The sequence below is a fragment of the Dendrobates tinctorius genome, unplaced genomic scaffold, assembly GCF_039654945.1.
Source record: "Dendrobates tinctorius isolate UK_male_01 unplaced genomic scaffold, ASM3965494v1 ptg000249l, whole genome shotgun sequence".
NCBI classification, from domain to species: domain Eukaryota; kingdom Metazoa; phylum Chordata; class Amphibia; order Anura; family Dendrobatidae; genus Dendrobates; species Dendrobates tinctorius.
The window spans coordinates 4,221,663-4,237,191 of record NW_027361916.1 but is presented as its reverse complement, the minus strand read 5'-3'; positions in this window follow the sequence as shown (position 1 = coordinate 4,237,191).

Here is a 15,529-nt window from a genome sequence, read left to right as displayed (position 1 = left end):
ATTCCTATTCTAGTCAGCTGATCTAATGGGTGAGAGCCTTCTCGTTACATCCTGTAGGTCTACCGGGTGAGAGGCAAGGAGCCTTCCCGCTACAGCTTGGCAGGCTCGCTCTGACTTGCTACGTGTGGCCGCCCGTAGATAAGGTTAGGCACACTAAAGGGGCATTTCAGAATAAAGGTGAGCTGTCGGTAGAAAAAGGTTGAAGCCATGGCAACTGGTGCATATACAGAGGATGGCTATGGGGGTGCATGTATAGAGGGTGACTATGGGGGTGCATATACAGAGGGTGGCTATGGGGGTGCATATACAGAGGGTGGCTATGGGGGTGCATATACAGAGGGTGGCTATGGAGGTGCATATACAGAGGGTGTCTATGAGGGTGAATATACAGAGGATGGCTATGGGGGGTGCATATACAGAGGATGGCTATGGGGGTGCATATACAGAGGGTGGCTATGGAGGTGCATATACAGAGGGTGGCTATGGGGGTGCATATACAGAGGATGGCTATAGGGGTGCATATACAGAGGATGGCTATGGGGGTGCATATACAGAGGATGGCTATGGGGGTGCATATACAGAGGGTGGCTATGGGGGTGCATATACAGAGGGTGGCTATGGGGTGCATATACAGAGGGTGGCTATGGGGGTGCATATACAGAGGGTGGCTATGGAGGTGCATATACAGAGGGTGGCTATGAGGGTGCATATACAGAGGGTGGCTATGGGGGTGCATATACAGAGGGTGGCTATGGAGGTGCATATACAGAGGGTGACTATGGGGGTGCATATACAGAGGGTGTCTATGGGGTTGCATATACTATAGAGGATAGCTATGGGGTGCATATACAGAGGGTGGCTATGAGGGTGCATATACAGAGGGTGGTTATGGAGGTGCATATACAGAGGGTGGCTATGAGGGTGCATATACAGAGGGTGGCTATGAGGGTGCATATACAGAGGGTGGCTATGGAGGTGCATATACAGAGGGTGGCTATGGAGGTGCATATACAGAGGGTGGCTATGGAGGTGCATATACAGAGGGTGGCTATGAGGGTGCATATACAGAGGGTGGCTATGGGGGTGCTTATTGTTGTGAGTTCATTTTCCCCTTCACTACTGAGGCCCGAGGAACTCCCTCTTCTGGTGAAGAAAGGTAGTGAGCCTGATTGTCAAACACCTGGGGCTGATGATGATGACTGGCTGAGTGGAGTTAATGACTGGATATAAGGCTGCCGACGCCCTTCTGGCCTGCGGGTGATTTCTCTGTGGACTTCTAGGAAACCAGTCTGATTCCTGCTCATCTAAAGCTAAGATTTCTGCTTTGCCTTTTTGCATTAGTGTTTTGTTTTCCTTGCTTTTCTGGATTCTGCCATTCCCTGCTGGGGTGAGCTGAATCTCCTTTTGCCTGTTGCTCTGTCTTCAGAATATTCCTGAGTACTGACATAGCTTTGTTGAAGCCTAGCGTCTTCAGGGCCTTTTTTACTGTCAGTTTGTTGGCTCTTATTTTCATAGGGTTGTTCACGGATTGCAGACAGCAGCCTTCCTGTCCTTTCCTATCTAACCTAGCGTGGGCCCCATCTTTGCTCAGTCTATCTTTCTGTCTGTGTTTTGTTCTTTCTTCTTGCTTCACCGTCATTATATGTGGGGGGCTGCCTTTTGCTTTGGGGTCTGCTCTGGGGCAGTTTAGATTTCCCTTTCTGTCTTTAGGCTATGTAGTCCTCCGGCTGTGATCGAGGGGCCTAGGGCATCGTAGGAGCCCCCCACGGCTACTGCTAGTTGTGTTGATAGGTTCAGGCGTCTGCAATCCGAGAGCTGAGAACTTCTCTGGTTTTCTGGACTTAGCTAGCATTTCTATTTTTGCCTCCTACGGTGACTCAATCATAACAGAATCACCCGCCCTACCGCAGATTCTAGGGTACTCAATAGCAGGAAAGAATTGTATAAAAAAAAAAAAAGTGTGTATATTTTTTCCTCTATATCTCTGAGGCCGTAGGGGGAATTTTTTTTCTCTCAATGGAGATAAAGCAATTGTCTGATCGTGTGGAGCAGCTCGCTGCGGAAGTGCGGGGAATTTCCGCCTACCTTGCTCATTCACATGCTGCTGAACCAAAGATTCCTATACCTGATGTATTTTTTGGGGATCGGTCTAAATTTTTGAATTTCAAAAATAATTGTAAATTATTTTTTGCCTTGAAGCCTAACTCGTCAGGGAGCTCCGCGCAGCAGGTTAAAATTGTCATCTCTTTGCTGCGTGGCGATCCCCAGGATTGGGCGTTTTCTTTGAAACCAGATGATCCTATTCTGACTAATGTGAATGCATTTTTTCAGGCCTTGGGGTTGTTGTATGACGAACCTAATGCCATTGATCAGGCTGAAAAGACCCTGCTGGCATTGAACCAGGGTCGTGATTCTGCAGAATTGTACTGTCAAAAATTCCGAAAGTGGGCTGGCTGCTCTCTTTCGGAAGGGGTTGTCAGAAGCCATAAAAGATACTATGGTGGGATTTCCTGTTCCCTCTGGTCTTGACGATTCTATGTCTTTAGCCATTCAGGTTGATCGGCGTTTACGCGAACGCAGAGCTGCACGAGAGGTGTTGCCACCTGTTGAACAGATGTCTGAACCTATGCAATGTGATAGAGTTTTTTCCAGAGAGCAGCGTCAGGAGTTCAGAAGGCGTAATAAGTTGTGTTTTTTCTGTGGAGATGCCTCGCATATTATTTCTGTCTGTCCTAAACGCGAGAAACGCTTTGCACACACGTTTTCTGTTGGTGGTGTTCAACCTAAGTTTCTTCTGGCTATTACTCTGATCTGCTCCCTGTCCACATTTTCCGCCAAGGCTTTTGTGGATTCGGGAGCAGCTCTAAACCTAATGGACTTGGATTTTGCTAAACGTTGTGGATTTCCGATGACACCTCTGCAGACGCCTATCCCTTTGAGGGGGATTGATGCTACTCCTTTGGCTAAAAATAAACCTCAGTTTTGGACCCAGGTGGTAATGCGGGTCGCCCCAGACCATCAAGAAAATTGCAGGTTTTTGGTGTTACATAATCTGCAAAATACTATTGTTCTGGGGTTTCCCTGGTTACAAATTCATAATCCAGTTTTGGATTGGAAATCTGTGTCTGTGGTGAGTTGGGGTTGTCGGTGTGCCCTTAGTGAGGCTCCGGTGTTTTCCACCTCTCCTCAGTCGCATGATGTTCCTGATTATTTGGCGGACTTTTATGATGTATTTAGTGAGAATGAGTCTGCGTCTCTGCCTCCTCATAGGAGTTATGACTGTGCTATTGAACTGAGCCCGGGGTGTAAATTTCCCAAGGGTCGGCTCTTCAATTTATCTGTACCCGAGCACGAGGCTATGCGATCCTATATTAAGGAGGCGTTGGAGAAGGGTCATATTAGACCATCCTCGTCACCCTTAGGTGCCGGTTTTTTTTTGTGTAGCCAAAAAGGATGGATCATTAAGACCTTGCATTGATTATCGTGCTCTCAACAAAATTGCTGTTAAATATCAGTATCCGTTACCCCTGATTTCTGATCTATTCTCCAGAGTTAAAGGTGCTTGCTGGTTTACCAAGCTTGACCTCAGGGGGGCGTATAATCTTATTCGCATTAAGCATGGGGATGAATGGAAGATGGCGTTTAATACTCCGGAGGGACATTTTGAGTACCTGGTGATGCCTTTTGGGCTCACTAATGCCCCTTCTGTCTTCCAGTGCTTCATGAACGATATTTTCCGAGATTTTGTCGATAAATTTTTGATTATCTATCTGGATGATATTTTGATCTTCTCCAAGGATTGGGATTCTCATGTGGAACATATTCGGACTGTGTTCCGGATCTTGAGGGAGAATTCCCTGTATGTCAAAGGATCTAAATGCCTTTTTGGAGTACAGAGGATTTCTTTTTTGGGATTTATTTTGTCCCCGTCAACTATTGAAATGGACCCGGCCAAGGTACAGGCCATTTACGATTGGGTTCAGCCCACTTCTTTGAAGGCCCTCCAGAAGTTTTTGGGTTTTGCTAATTTTTATCGGAAATTTATAGCAAAATTTTCTAGTATTGCCAAGCCATTGACTGATTTGACTAAGAAGGGTGCTGATGTGTTAAATTGGTCTCCGGAGGCTGTTTCTTCCTTTCAGGAGCTGAAGCGAAGATTCACCTCCGCCCTGGTTTTGCGGCAACCTGATGTCTCACTTCCGTTCCAGGTAGAGGTGGATGCTTCTGAGATTGGTGCAGGAGCTGTTTTGTCCCAAAAGGATCCTGTAACATCTAAAATGAATCCCTGTGCTTTCTTTTCCCGAAAGTTCTCTCCATCTGAACGTAACTATGATGTGGGGAATCGGGAACTGTTAGCCATGAAATGGGCATTTGAGGAGTGGAGACATTGGTTGGAGGGAGCTAAGCATCAAGTCGTGGTCCTCACTGACCACAAGAATTTGATTTACCTAGAGTCGGCTAAGCGCTTGAACCCTAGACAGGCTAGGTGGGCCTTGTTTTTTACACGTTTTGATTTTGTGGTTTCTTTTCTTCCTGGAACTAAGAATGTCAAGGCTGACGCCCTCTCTAGGAGCTTCTTTGCTGATTCTCCTGTGTTGACCAAGCCTGCTACCATCTTAGGCGAAGGGGTAGTTCTTTCTGCCATCTCGCCCGATTTGAGACATGCTCTGGAAGAGTTCCAGGAGGACAAACCTGAGCGTTGTCCCAGTGGAAGGTTGTATGTTCCTGACCAGTGGAAGAAGAGAGTGATGTCCGAAGTTCATTGCTCTACTTTGGCTGGTCATCCAGGTATTTTTGGTACTAGAGATCTGGTGAGTCGGTCTTTTTGGTGGCCCTCCTTGTCTCGTGATGTCAGGAATTTTGTGCAGTCCTGTGGGACATGCTCCCGGTCTAAATGTTCTCGCTCTAGTGGGTTGTTGATGCCTTTGCCTGTCCCCAAGAGGCCATGGACCCATATTTCAATGGATTTCATCTCTGATATGCCTATCTCTCAAAGGATGACTGTTGTTTGGGTGATTTGTGATAGGTTCTCTAAGATGGTTCATCTTGTACCACTCCCTAAGTTGCCGTCTTCCTCTGAATTGGTGCCCCTGTTTTTACAACAGGTGGTTCGCTTGCACGGGATTCCTGAGAACATTGTATCTGACAGAGGAGTCCAGTTTGTGTCTAGATTTTGGAGAACTTTCTGTTCCAAGCTGGGAATTCAGTTGTCCTTCTCCTCTGCTTTTCACCCTCAGGCCAAAGGGCAGACAGAGAGAACAAACCAGACCTTGGAGTCATATTTGAGATGTTTTATTTCTGCTGATCAGGATGATTGGGTTTCATTTTTGTCCTTGGCCGAATTTGCTTTAAATAATAGAGCTAGTTCTGCCACTTTGATGTCTCCTTTTTTTTGTAACTTTGGGTTTCATCCTCGATTTTCTTCAGGGCAGGTGGAGCCCTCTGCCTGCCCAGGGGTTGACACTGTGGTGGAGAGAATGCACCAGATCTGGGACCAAGTGGTGGATAAGTTATCTCTCTCCCAGGAAAAGGCCCAGCGGTTTTCCAACCGACATAGGACCATTGGTCCCAGGGCCGGACTGGGACTAAAATTCAGCCCTGGCATTTGAAGTTACACAGGCCCACTAGTCACATGGTGACTATATAATATCTTTGTACACTTGTAGTTTACAAGAAGTGAGAGGAGATTAACACGACTATATAACATGTAGTCATAGCTGTGCCCAGTATTTCAGCTCAGTCCTATTTATTGCTTTTAGGTACAGTACTTCTCCCAAATCTCTGTCCCCTTTTGTATGCATGATTACAGAATTCCTGGCAGAACTTCTATCCATTGGGCAACCAGACCACCTGGTCATAGCCGCCCCTATCATACCTCCCAACTTTTGAAGAAGGGAAAGATGGACAAAGACTGCGGCGCGCAAATTTTGGCCACGCCCAGCCACACCCATTTCACAAATAGTCACACCCATGTCCACACCTAATCGCACCCATTTAGCACTGCTGATCACACTGACTGGTACTGAGGGCACAGTGGCTGGCATTATGGGCACACTGACTGGCACTAAGGAAGAGAGAAAACAGAGAGAGAGAGAAAAAAGAAAACAGAGAGCGAGAAAGAAAGGGGAAAGAAAGAAAGAACAGTGAGAGACAAAGAAAGAACAGTGAGAGACAGAGAAAGAACAGAGAGAGAAAGAAAGAGGGGAAAGAAAGAAAGAACAGAGAGAGACAGAGAAAGAACAGAGAGAAAGAAAGAAGTAAAGAAAAGAAAGAAAGAACAGAGAGAGAGGAAAGATACTATAGCAGCCCGGCTCCCATTGTAGTGCCCACCTGAGCCTCCCGGTGCAGGACCTATCATGATCCGCTCACATGGCCGGCATCCCCGATTCCAAGGCGATCCTGCTGTCTGCGCTGTCGGAGGAGGACACGGTGATGGATCTGAAGCATTCCTGGTTCCGTCACAATCTCCTCAAGAAATTATCTAATTTCCGGTCAGCTTCCAGCACATCACTTCAGGTGGAACGTCATGTGTGTGTTTTAAAATGCTCCTCGGGGCTCCGCCATGTACTCCTGTGTCCGTGGGAAAAGCCCGCTTTGTATGCTTTTTACACACTTGGCTCCGCTCCGTACATCCCGTACACATATGGCTCCACTTCATACACACACGGCTCCACTCTGTCCACCTCGTACACGCGGGGCTCCTCTCCGTACACCTCGTACACACGCGGCTCCTCTCCGTACACCTCGTACACGCGCGGCTCCTCTCCGTACACCTCCTACACGCGCGGCTCTCCGTACACCTCCTACACGCGCGGCTCCTCTCCGTACACCTCGTACACGCGCGGCTCCTCTCCGTACACCTCGTACACGCGCGGCTCCTCTCCGTACACCTCGTACACGCGCGGCTCCTCTCCGTACACCTCGTACACACGCGGCACCGCTCCGTACACCTCGTAGACACGCGGCTCCGCTCCGTACACCTCGTACACACAGGGCTCTGCTCCGTACATCTCGTACACACACGGCTCCGCTCCGTACACCTCGTACACACACGGCTCCGCTCCGTACACCTCGTACACATGCGGCTCCGCTCCGTACACCTCGCACACACGCGGCTCCGCTCCGTACACTTCATACACACGCGGCTCCGCTCCGTACACCTCATACACACGCGGCTCCGCTCCGTACACCTCGTACACACGGCTCCGCTCCGTACACCTCGTACACACACGGCTCTGCTACATCCACACTGTAAATCCTGACCCCACACATACTTACTTCAACCAGCACCATGACAACAGCAAAGCAGAGTCTTGCAGACGGTAGAGGCAAGGCTGAGCGCACAGGACCTGTGATGAGGTCACAGGAGGGGCGGAGTCAGGGGTGACATGATCGGGGGTCTGGACAAAGGCTCCTGATCATGTGACCCCCTGACTCCTCCCTTCCTGTGACCTCATCACAGGTCCTGCGAACAGAGCGAGCAGGCAAGCGAGTGCGACGCTGTGAGTGGCTGCGGGGGGGAGGGGGTCTCATGCTAAGGCGAGGATGGGGTGCGAGGGGGGGTGTGTGGCGGCTTATCTCCCTGCAGTGCGGGAGGATCTTGGAAACTATCACCGCCGTGCCCGCAGAGGGCCGGGGCAGGAGCAACAGTGGCCGCAGCAGCTGGCAAGCGGCCAGATGATCGGCGCTGCCGCCCGCGGCCCACGTGACAGCGGCCCAGCGGGAAAATGCCTGGTTGGTTATATTGCCAATCCGGGCCTGATTGGTCCCCAATTTAAGGTTGGTGATATGATGTGGTTATCATCAAAAAATATTGCTATGAAGGTGGCTTCTCCTAAGTTTAAGCCTAGATTTATTGGACCTTACAAGATTTTGGAGATTATTAATCCAGTCTCTTTTCGTTTGGCTCTTCCTGTCACATTTAAAATCCATAATGTGTTCCATAAATCTTTGTTGAAGAGGTTTGTTGAACCTGTTGTTCCGGGGGTTGCACCTCCAGACCCTGTATTGGTTGAAGGTAACATGGAATATGAGGTAGAGAAAGTACTGGATTCCCGTCTGGCTAGACGGAGACTCCAGTATTTGGTTAAGTGGAAGGGTTATGGTCAGGAGGATATTTCCTGGGTCTCTGCCTCTGATATTCATGCCAAAAGATTGGTGCGTGCCTTTCATCGGGCTCACCCTGATCGCCCTGGTGGCGTGGTTGAGGGTTCGGTGACCCCTCCTCAAGGGGGAGGTACTGTTGTGAGTTAATTTTCCCCTTCACTACTGAGGCCCGAGGAACTCCCTCTTCTGGTGAAGAAAGGTAGTGAGTCTGATTGTCAAACACCTGGGGCTGATGATGATGACTGGCTGAGTGGAGTTAATGACTGGATATAAGGCTGCCGACGCCCTTCTGGCCTGCGGGTGATTTCTCTGTGGACTTCTAGGAAACCAGTCTGATTCCTGCTCATCTAAAGCTAAGATTTCTGCTTTGCCTTTTTGCATTAGTGTTTTGTTTTCCTTGCTTTTCTGGATTCTGCCATTCCCTGCTGGGGTGAGCTGAATCTCCTTTTGCCTGTTGCTCTGTCTTCAGAATATTCCTGAGTACTGACATAGCTTTTTTGAAGCCTAGCGTCTTCAGGGCCTTTTTTACTGTCAGTTTGTTGGCTCTTATTTTCATTGGGTTTTTCACGGATTGCAGACAGCAGCCTTCCTGTCCTTTCCTATCTAAGCTAGCATGGGCCCCATCTTTGCTCAGTCTATCTTTCTGTCTGTGTTTTGTTCTTTCTTCTTGCTTCACCGTCATTATATGTGGGGGGCTGCCTTTTGCTTTGGGGTCTGCTCTGGGGCAGTTTAGATTTCCCTTTCTGTCTTTAGGCTATGTAGTCCTCCGGCTGTGATCGAGGGGCCTAGGGCATCGTAGGAGCCCCCCCCACGGCTACTGCTAGTTGTGTTGATAGGTTCAGGGGTCTGCAATCCGATAGCTGCCAACTTCTCTGGTTTTCTCGACTTAGCTAGCATTTCTATTTTTGCCTCCTACGGTGACTCAATCATAACAGCTTATACAGGGTGGCTATGGAGGTGCATATACAGAGGGTGGCTATGGGGGTGCATATACAGAGGATGGCTATAAGGCTACATATACAGAGGGTGGCTATAAGGCTGCATATACAGAGGGTGGCTATGGGGTTGCATATACTATAGAGGATGGCTATGGGGGTGCATATACAGAGGGTGGATATGAGGGTGTGTTGTGAACTCATTGTCTGGTCTACCAGTTGGGAGTTCTCCTTCCGTTCTCCCTCTGGTGGTGACATGAGTTAGTGAGGTTGATTTAAGTGGTGGAGATCTGCCACCTGATGATGAGGACAGCGATTGGATCTCTGGAATCTCTGACTGGATTTAAGACAGCCGACGCCCTATTCTGGTGCTGATGATACTTCTGGCTTCTCAGGTCTTGGTTTTCACCTCTGTTCCAGTCATCTCAAGCTAAGTCTTTTGCTAATGTTCACACTTGACTTTGTTGGTCTATTCAGTTTTTTATGAGGCCAGCCAGCCCCGACTGGGGCTGAATTTCTTCTCTTATTCATCTGTATTTGCCAATTTGCTATTTCTGTCCCTTATTAGATTGGCCTCTTTTTGGTCTGTCTCAGAATATTTCAGAGTGCTGATATAGTGGGAGAAGTCTAGTGACTTCAGGGTTAATTTTGTTATCAGAAGTGTTGGACATTATTTTTGTAGGGTTTTTGGCAGATTGCAGACAGTGTCTTTCCTATCCTTTCTAGTTAGTGTGGGCCCCATCATTTGCTCAGCCTATTTTCCTGCCTGTGTTTGTGTTTTCATCTTTTCTCACCATCAATACATGTGTGGGGGCTGTCTTTCCTTTGGGGTCTGCTCTGGGGCAGTTAGATTTCCCCTTTTCTTGCTTTAGGCTTATTTAGTTCTCCAGTTGTGACGAGGCGTCTAGATTCATCGTAGGAACGCTCCACGACTGCTGCTAGTTGTGTGGTTATGATCAGGGATCTGCAATCTGCATAGTTACCAACCTTTCTGGTTTTCTGAGACGAGCTTGTTTTGTTTTTACTCCTCGGTGACCCATTCATAACAGAATCACCAGCCCCAATTCGGCACATCAGCTCCCTTCTTGGTCAGATCAGTCAGTGTCTTGACAATCCCAGAAAAATTGGCCAGATGATCAGGAATATCACGAGACTGAGGAGAGGTGGAGAAAACAGGAGCGTTGCCCTATGGGAAAATTGTATGTTCCTGACCAGTGGAGAAAGAGAGTGATGTCTGAAGTTCATTGCTCCGCATTGGCTGGTCATCCAGGTATTTTGGGTACCAGAGATTTGGTGAGTACCATATATACTCAAGTATAAGCCGACCCCCCTAATTTTGCCACAAAAAACTGGGAAAACGTATTGACTCGTGTATAAGCCGAGGGTGCACAGTGAGTGGCCCCAGTTATCTGCAGTGTGTGGCCCCAGTTATGATGCACAGTATGTGGCCCCAGTTATGATGCACAGTATGTGGCCCCAGTTATGATGCACAGTGAGTGGCCCCAGTTATCTACACAGTATGTGGCCCCAGTTATGATGCACAGTGAGTGGCCCCAGTTATAGTGCACAGTGAGTGGCCCCAGTTATGATGCACAGTGAGTGGCCCCAGTTATGATGCATAGTGAGTGGCCCCAGTTATGATGCATAGTGAGTGGCCCCAGTTATGATGCACAGTGAGTGGCCCCAGTTATGATGCACAGTGAGTGGCCCCAGTTATGATGCACAGTGAGTGGCCCCAGTTATGATGCACAGTGAGTGGCCCCAGTTATGATGCACAATGAGTGGCCCCAGTTATGATGCACAGTGTGTGGCTCCAGTTATGATGCACAGTATGTGGCCCCAGTTATGATTCACAGTGTGTGGCCCCAGTTATGATGCACAGTGAGTGGCCCCAGTTACCTGCACAGTGTGTGGCCCCAGTTATACAGCACAGTGAGTGGCCCCAGTTATGATGCACAGTGAGTGGCCCCAGTTATGATGCACAGTATGTGGCCCCAGTTAAACTGCACAGTGAGTGGCCCCAGTTATGATGCACAGTAAGTGGCCCCAGTTATGATGCACAGTATGTGGCCCCAGTTATGATGCACAGTGAGTGGCCCCAGTTATGATGCACAGTATGTGGCCCCAGTCATGATGCACAGTATGTGGCCCCAGTCATGATGCACAGTATGTGGCCCCAGTTACCTGCACAGTGTGTGGCCCCAGTTATACAGCACAGTATGTGGCCCCAGTTATCTGCACAGTGTGTGGCCCCATCATGGTGCTGCTGCCGCTGCCTCACTTACAAAAAAACAAAAAAACTGTATACTCCCCTCAGTCGCTGCCCCTGCTCATCAGCGTTGCGGGCTCTGCAGTGACTGTGCAGGCAGAGAGCACGATTAGCGTTCTCTGACCTGAATGTCACTGCAGAGGACGCAAGACAGCAGAGCGCAGGGACAGGTGAATATGCCTCCCCACCCCCCCGTTCATACTCACCGGGTCCTGGCGCTTGTCTCTGCTACTCCCCTGCTTGTTCCATGTTGTCGGCGCTGCTCTCTTCCTGGTTCAGCAGTCACGTGGTACCCGCTCATTAAATATGCGCATATTTAATGAGCGGGTACCATTTGACAGCTGAAGCAGGAAGAGAGCAGCGCCGTCAACATGGAACAAGCAGGGGAGCTGCAGAGAAGGGTGAGTATGATCTGACACCCCCGCTCCCCCTCCCCCCGCCGATCCCCCCCAGTATATGACTCGTGTATAAGCCGAGAGGGGGACTTTCAGCCCAAAAAAAGGGCTGAAAATCTCGACTTATACACAAGTATATACGGTAGGTCTTTTTGGTGGCCTGCCTTATCTCGTGATGTCAGGAATTTTGTACAGTCCTGTGGGACTTGTTCTCGGTCTAAACCCTGTTCTTGTTCTAGTGGGTTGCTGATGCCCCTGCCGGTGCCCAAGAGGCCATGGACCCATATCTCAATGGATTTTATTTCTGATCTTCCTGTCTCTCAGAGAATGACTGTTATCTGGGTGATTTGTGATAGATTTTCGAAGATGGTCCATCTTGTACCACTCCCAAAGTTGCCATCTTCCGCTGAGTTGGTACCCTTGTTTTTACAACAGATGGTTCGGTTACACGGGATTCCTGAGAACATTGTGTCCGACAGAGGAGTCCAGTTTGTTTCCAGATTCTGGAAAGCCTTTTGTTCCAATCTAGGAATTCAGTTATCCTTATCCTCCACGTTTCATCCCCAGACCAATGGGCAGACTGAGAGAACAAACCAGACCTTGGAGTCTTTTTTAAGATGTTTTATATCTGCTGATCAGGATGATTGGGTCTCATTTTTGCCCTTGGCCGAATTTGCGCTGAACAATAGAGCTAGTTCTGTCATTTTGGGTTTCATCCTCGATTCTCTTCAGGGCAAGTGGAATCTTCGTCCTGCCCAGGTGTGGACACTGTGGTTGAGAGAATGCAGCAGATATGGGACCAAGTGGTGAATAAGTTGTCACTCTCTCAGGAAAAGGCCCAGAGATTTTCCAACCGGCATAGGACCATTGGTCCCCGGCTTAAAGTGGGTGATATGGTTTGGTTGTCATCTAAGAATATTCCTATGAAGGTTGCATCTCCAAAATTTAAGCCAAGATTTGTTGGACCGTATAAGATTTTGGAGATTCTTAATCCTGTTTCTTTTCGACTGGCTCTTCCAGTTACATTCAAGATCCATAACGTATTTCACAAGTCATTGAAACTTGTTTCAACCAGATGATCAAATTGTCCAAGCAGAGCAAATAACTGGCTTACGCTTATCTACCAACAAAGGACCTTCGTTGCCATAATTAGATTGGGTGTGTTAACTTTCCCCATGGATTGTCAACTGGTGAAATCTCATCTATTTGGCCTCAGGGGGTCGTCTCACTGGCATCCAAGGATAGATACTGTTTAAGTCTCACACTTACTTTGGGACATCAAAGGCTTTAGAGAAGTTTTTACATATAAAAGGAGGGTACTGATTAGCAGAGGGAGAGAGACAGAGAAAGAGGTGTGACAGACCAGAGAGGACTGAGATGAGACTATCTGAATAATGTAATGTATGAATAATGCCTGTTTCTGATTAATGCATATGTATTTATAGATTTATATTGTTTATTATTTGATCTTATCACTTTATATAGTAAATCAATTTAGTAAATTCAATTCTTGTGTGAGCATTTTCTTATTCATCACAATCCATTGGAACCCTTACAATACAAAATTGGTGTCAGAAGTGGGATTGTTTTGAATAAAAATGTTTGCAAAATTGAATAAGTTTGTTAAGAGTAGGAAAGCCGTTGAGAGTAGTGTCAGATCTTTGCCAGAATGGGTGTTACCAGGAAAGTGGACCCCAATGGCACAGGAATGTAACAAATATATGGAGGGACAGCGGTTATCAAATCCTCAGGATGTGGCTGGCAAATTTGATCTCTCAAGGTATGATGCAAAAGAGCAGAAAACTGCAGCAGCCGTTGGATGGATCTGTGTGCAAGTGTCCCAAAGAATACAGGAGAAGATAGACAATTTGCGTTTAGAGCTGCATACAGTTTTAGAGCAAAGGATTAGCTTGCAATCAGCCTTGAGAGACCAAATGAAACAGCATGACAATATTCAAAGGAATTTTGAAGCTTATGTAATGAAAAATGTGAATAAGAATAGGCGCAGGAGGAGACAGCGGCCAGTGTCAGATATTTGTACTGCACAGATTAGAACCTTGATTGCACGTGAGAAATGGTCAGATTTGCTAGAATGGGATGGCTGTGAGACAGATGAGGAAGAAAAGCAAGCCAGACCGATTGTGACTACTAAAACTAGGAGAGAAGTCACACAGCGTAGTGGAGATAGGATGGATGCAGGAAACGCAGCTACAGGAGCAGAAGCTTCAATGACCGAGGAAACTAGGAATTATACGGCCGGAGAATTAACAGAATTAGCTACCAGGAACAGGCAGCAAGCAGGAGAACCTTTGTTAGCATGGATTCTCAGATTATGGGATCAGGGAGCCGATACTATAATCTTGAACCGTCTTGAGGCAGTAGGACTTTGTAGTATTTGTACTGATCCTATGGTACGTCTAAAAATGAGGCGTGCAAGGGACACTACAGAGACTTTCTCTTTGCTGCATTTGGTGAGTACGAATGATTGCATCTCTTCAGCAGACTCAGTAAAAATCTTGAAATTTGCCGATGATATGACACTGATTGGTCTCATTAGTGGAAATGCTGAAGACTTGTATCGGAGTGAGGTGAAAAGAATATGTGACCCGTGTAAAGTCAATAATCTTGTACTCAACACTAAAAAAAACTGCTGAGATGGTTGTGGATTTTAGGAAAGATCAACATGAGATACTTCCAATCTACATCCATGACGAAGTGGTTCTTAGGGTCACAGAGACCAAATTCCTTGGTGTTATCATCTCTCATGATCTTAAATGGGGGAAAAACGTGGATGCTGTTATAAGAAAAGCACAACAGAGGATGTTCTTCCTGCGTCAGCTGAAAAGATATGGTTTGTCTAAGAATCTGCTGATCTTATTCTTTAATGCTGTCATCAGATCTGTGATTTGTTCCTCTCTGATAGTCTGGTATGGGGGAGCCACTGCGCATGACAAACTCCGCTTACAAAGGACTTTCAGAACAGCAGAGAGAATTATAGGTTCCCCCTGCCTAAAATCCAGGATCTTTATGATAAGAGTATTCGATCCCACGCATTGAAAATTTCATCCGATCCCTCTCACCCGGGACACTCCTCATTCCAACTACTCCCTTCAGGACGTCGCTTCAGAGTCCCCAAATGCAGCACCAACCGCCATATGAACAGCTTCTATCCACTCTCTGTTCAACAATGAATCATCATGTGTAGACTATATACTGTATCTGTCTTGTTAGATGTTACTTGTTGTATCTGTTGTTATATATTATGTTGCCTCTTTGCCACAAAGAATTCCTTGTATATATGTAATATGTACTTGGCGATAATAAATTTGATTTGATTTTTGATTTGAGGGATTCTGTGGCACAAGTGTATGACTCTCCCATGGAATTAATACCACAGACACGATGGGAGAATCTTGCAGATGGAGTTCAGAGATTGAGAGAAATCGCAGGTATAGGTGGCATAACTCAAAATCCTTTGCCTGATCTGAATGATCATTTTGCTGTTGTTGAGGATTGGAAGGGACCAGATGCTGCAATATTGACAGTATTGATGAAGAATAAGTGCATAGAAGGTGCCCCAGCGTCATACAAAGCCCCATTGTTCACTATGTTCAGTGCACTTATGGGAAATTCCACTACTGTCTACACAGCATGCAATTTAATCTCCCAGCTATCTGCTCTAGAGAGAGCAAAAGTATCAAAAAATAGTACAGTAAAGAGAGTAGATCAAGAAAGGAGAAAAGAGGATGATACTCAAATTAGAAAGAGCAGGACCGAGTTGTTTTGTGACCTGATAGCTAGTGGGGTTCCATTCCAGGAGATAG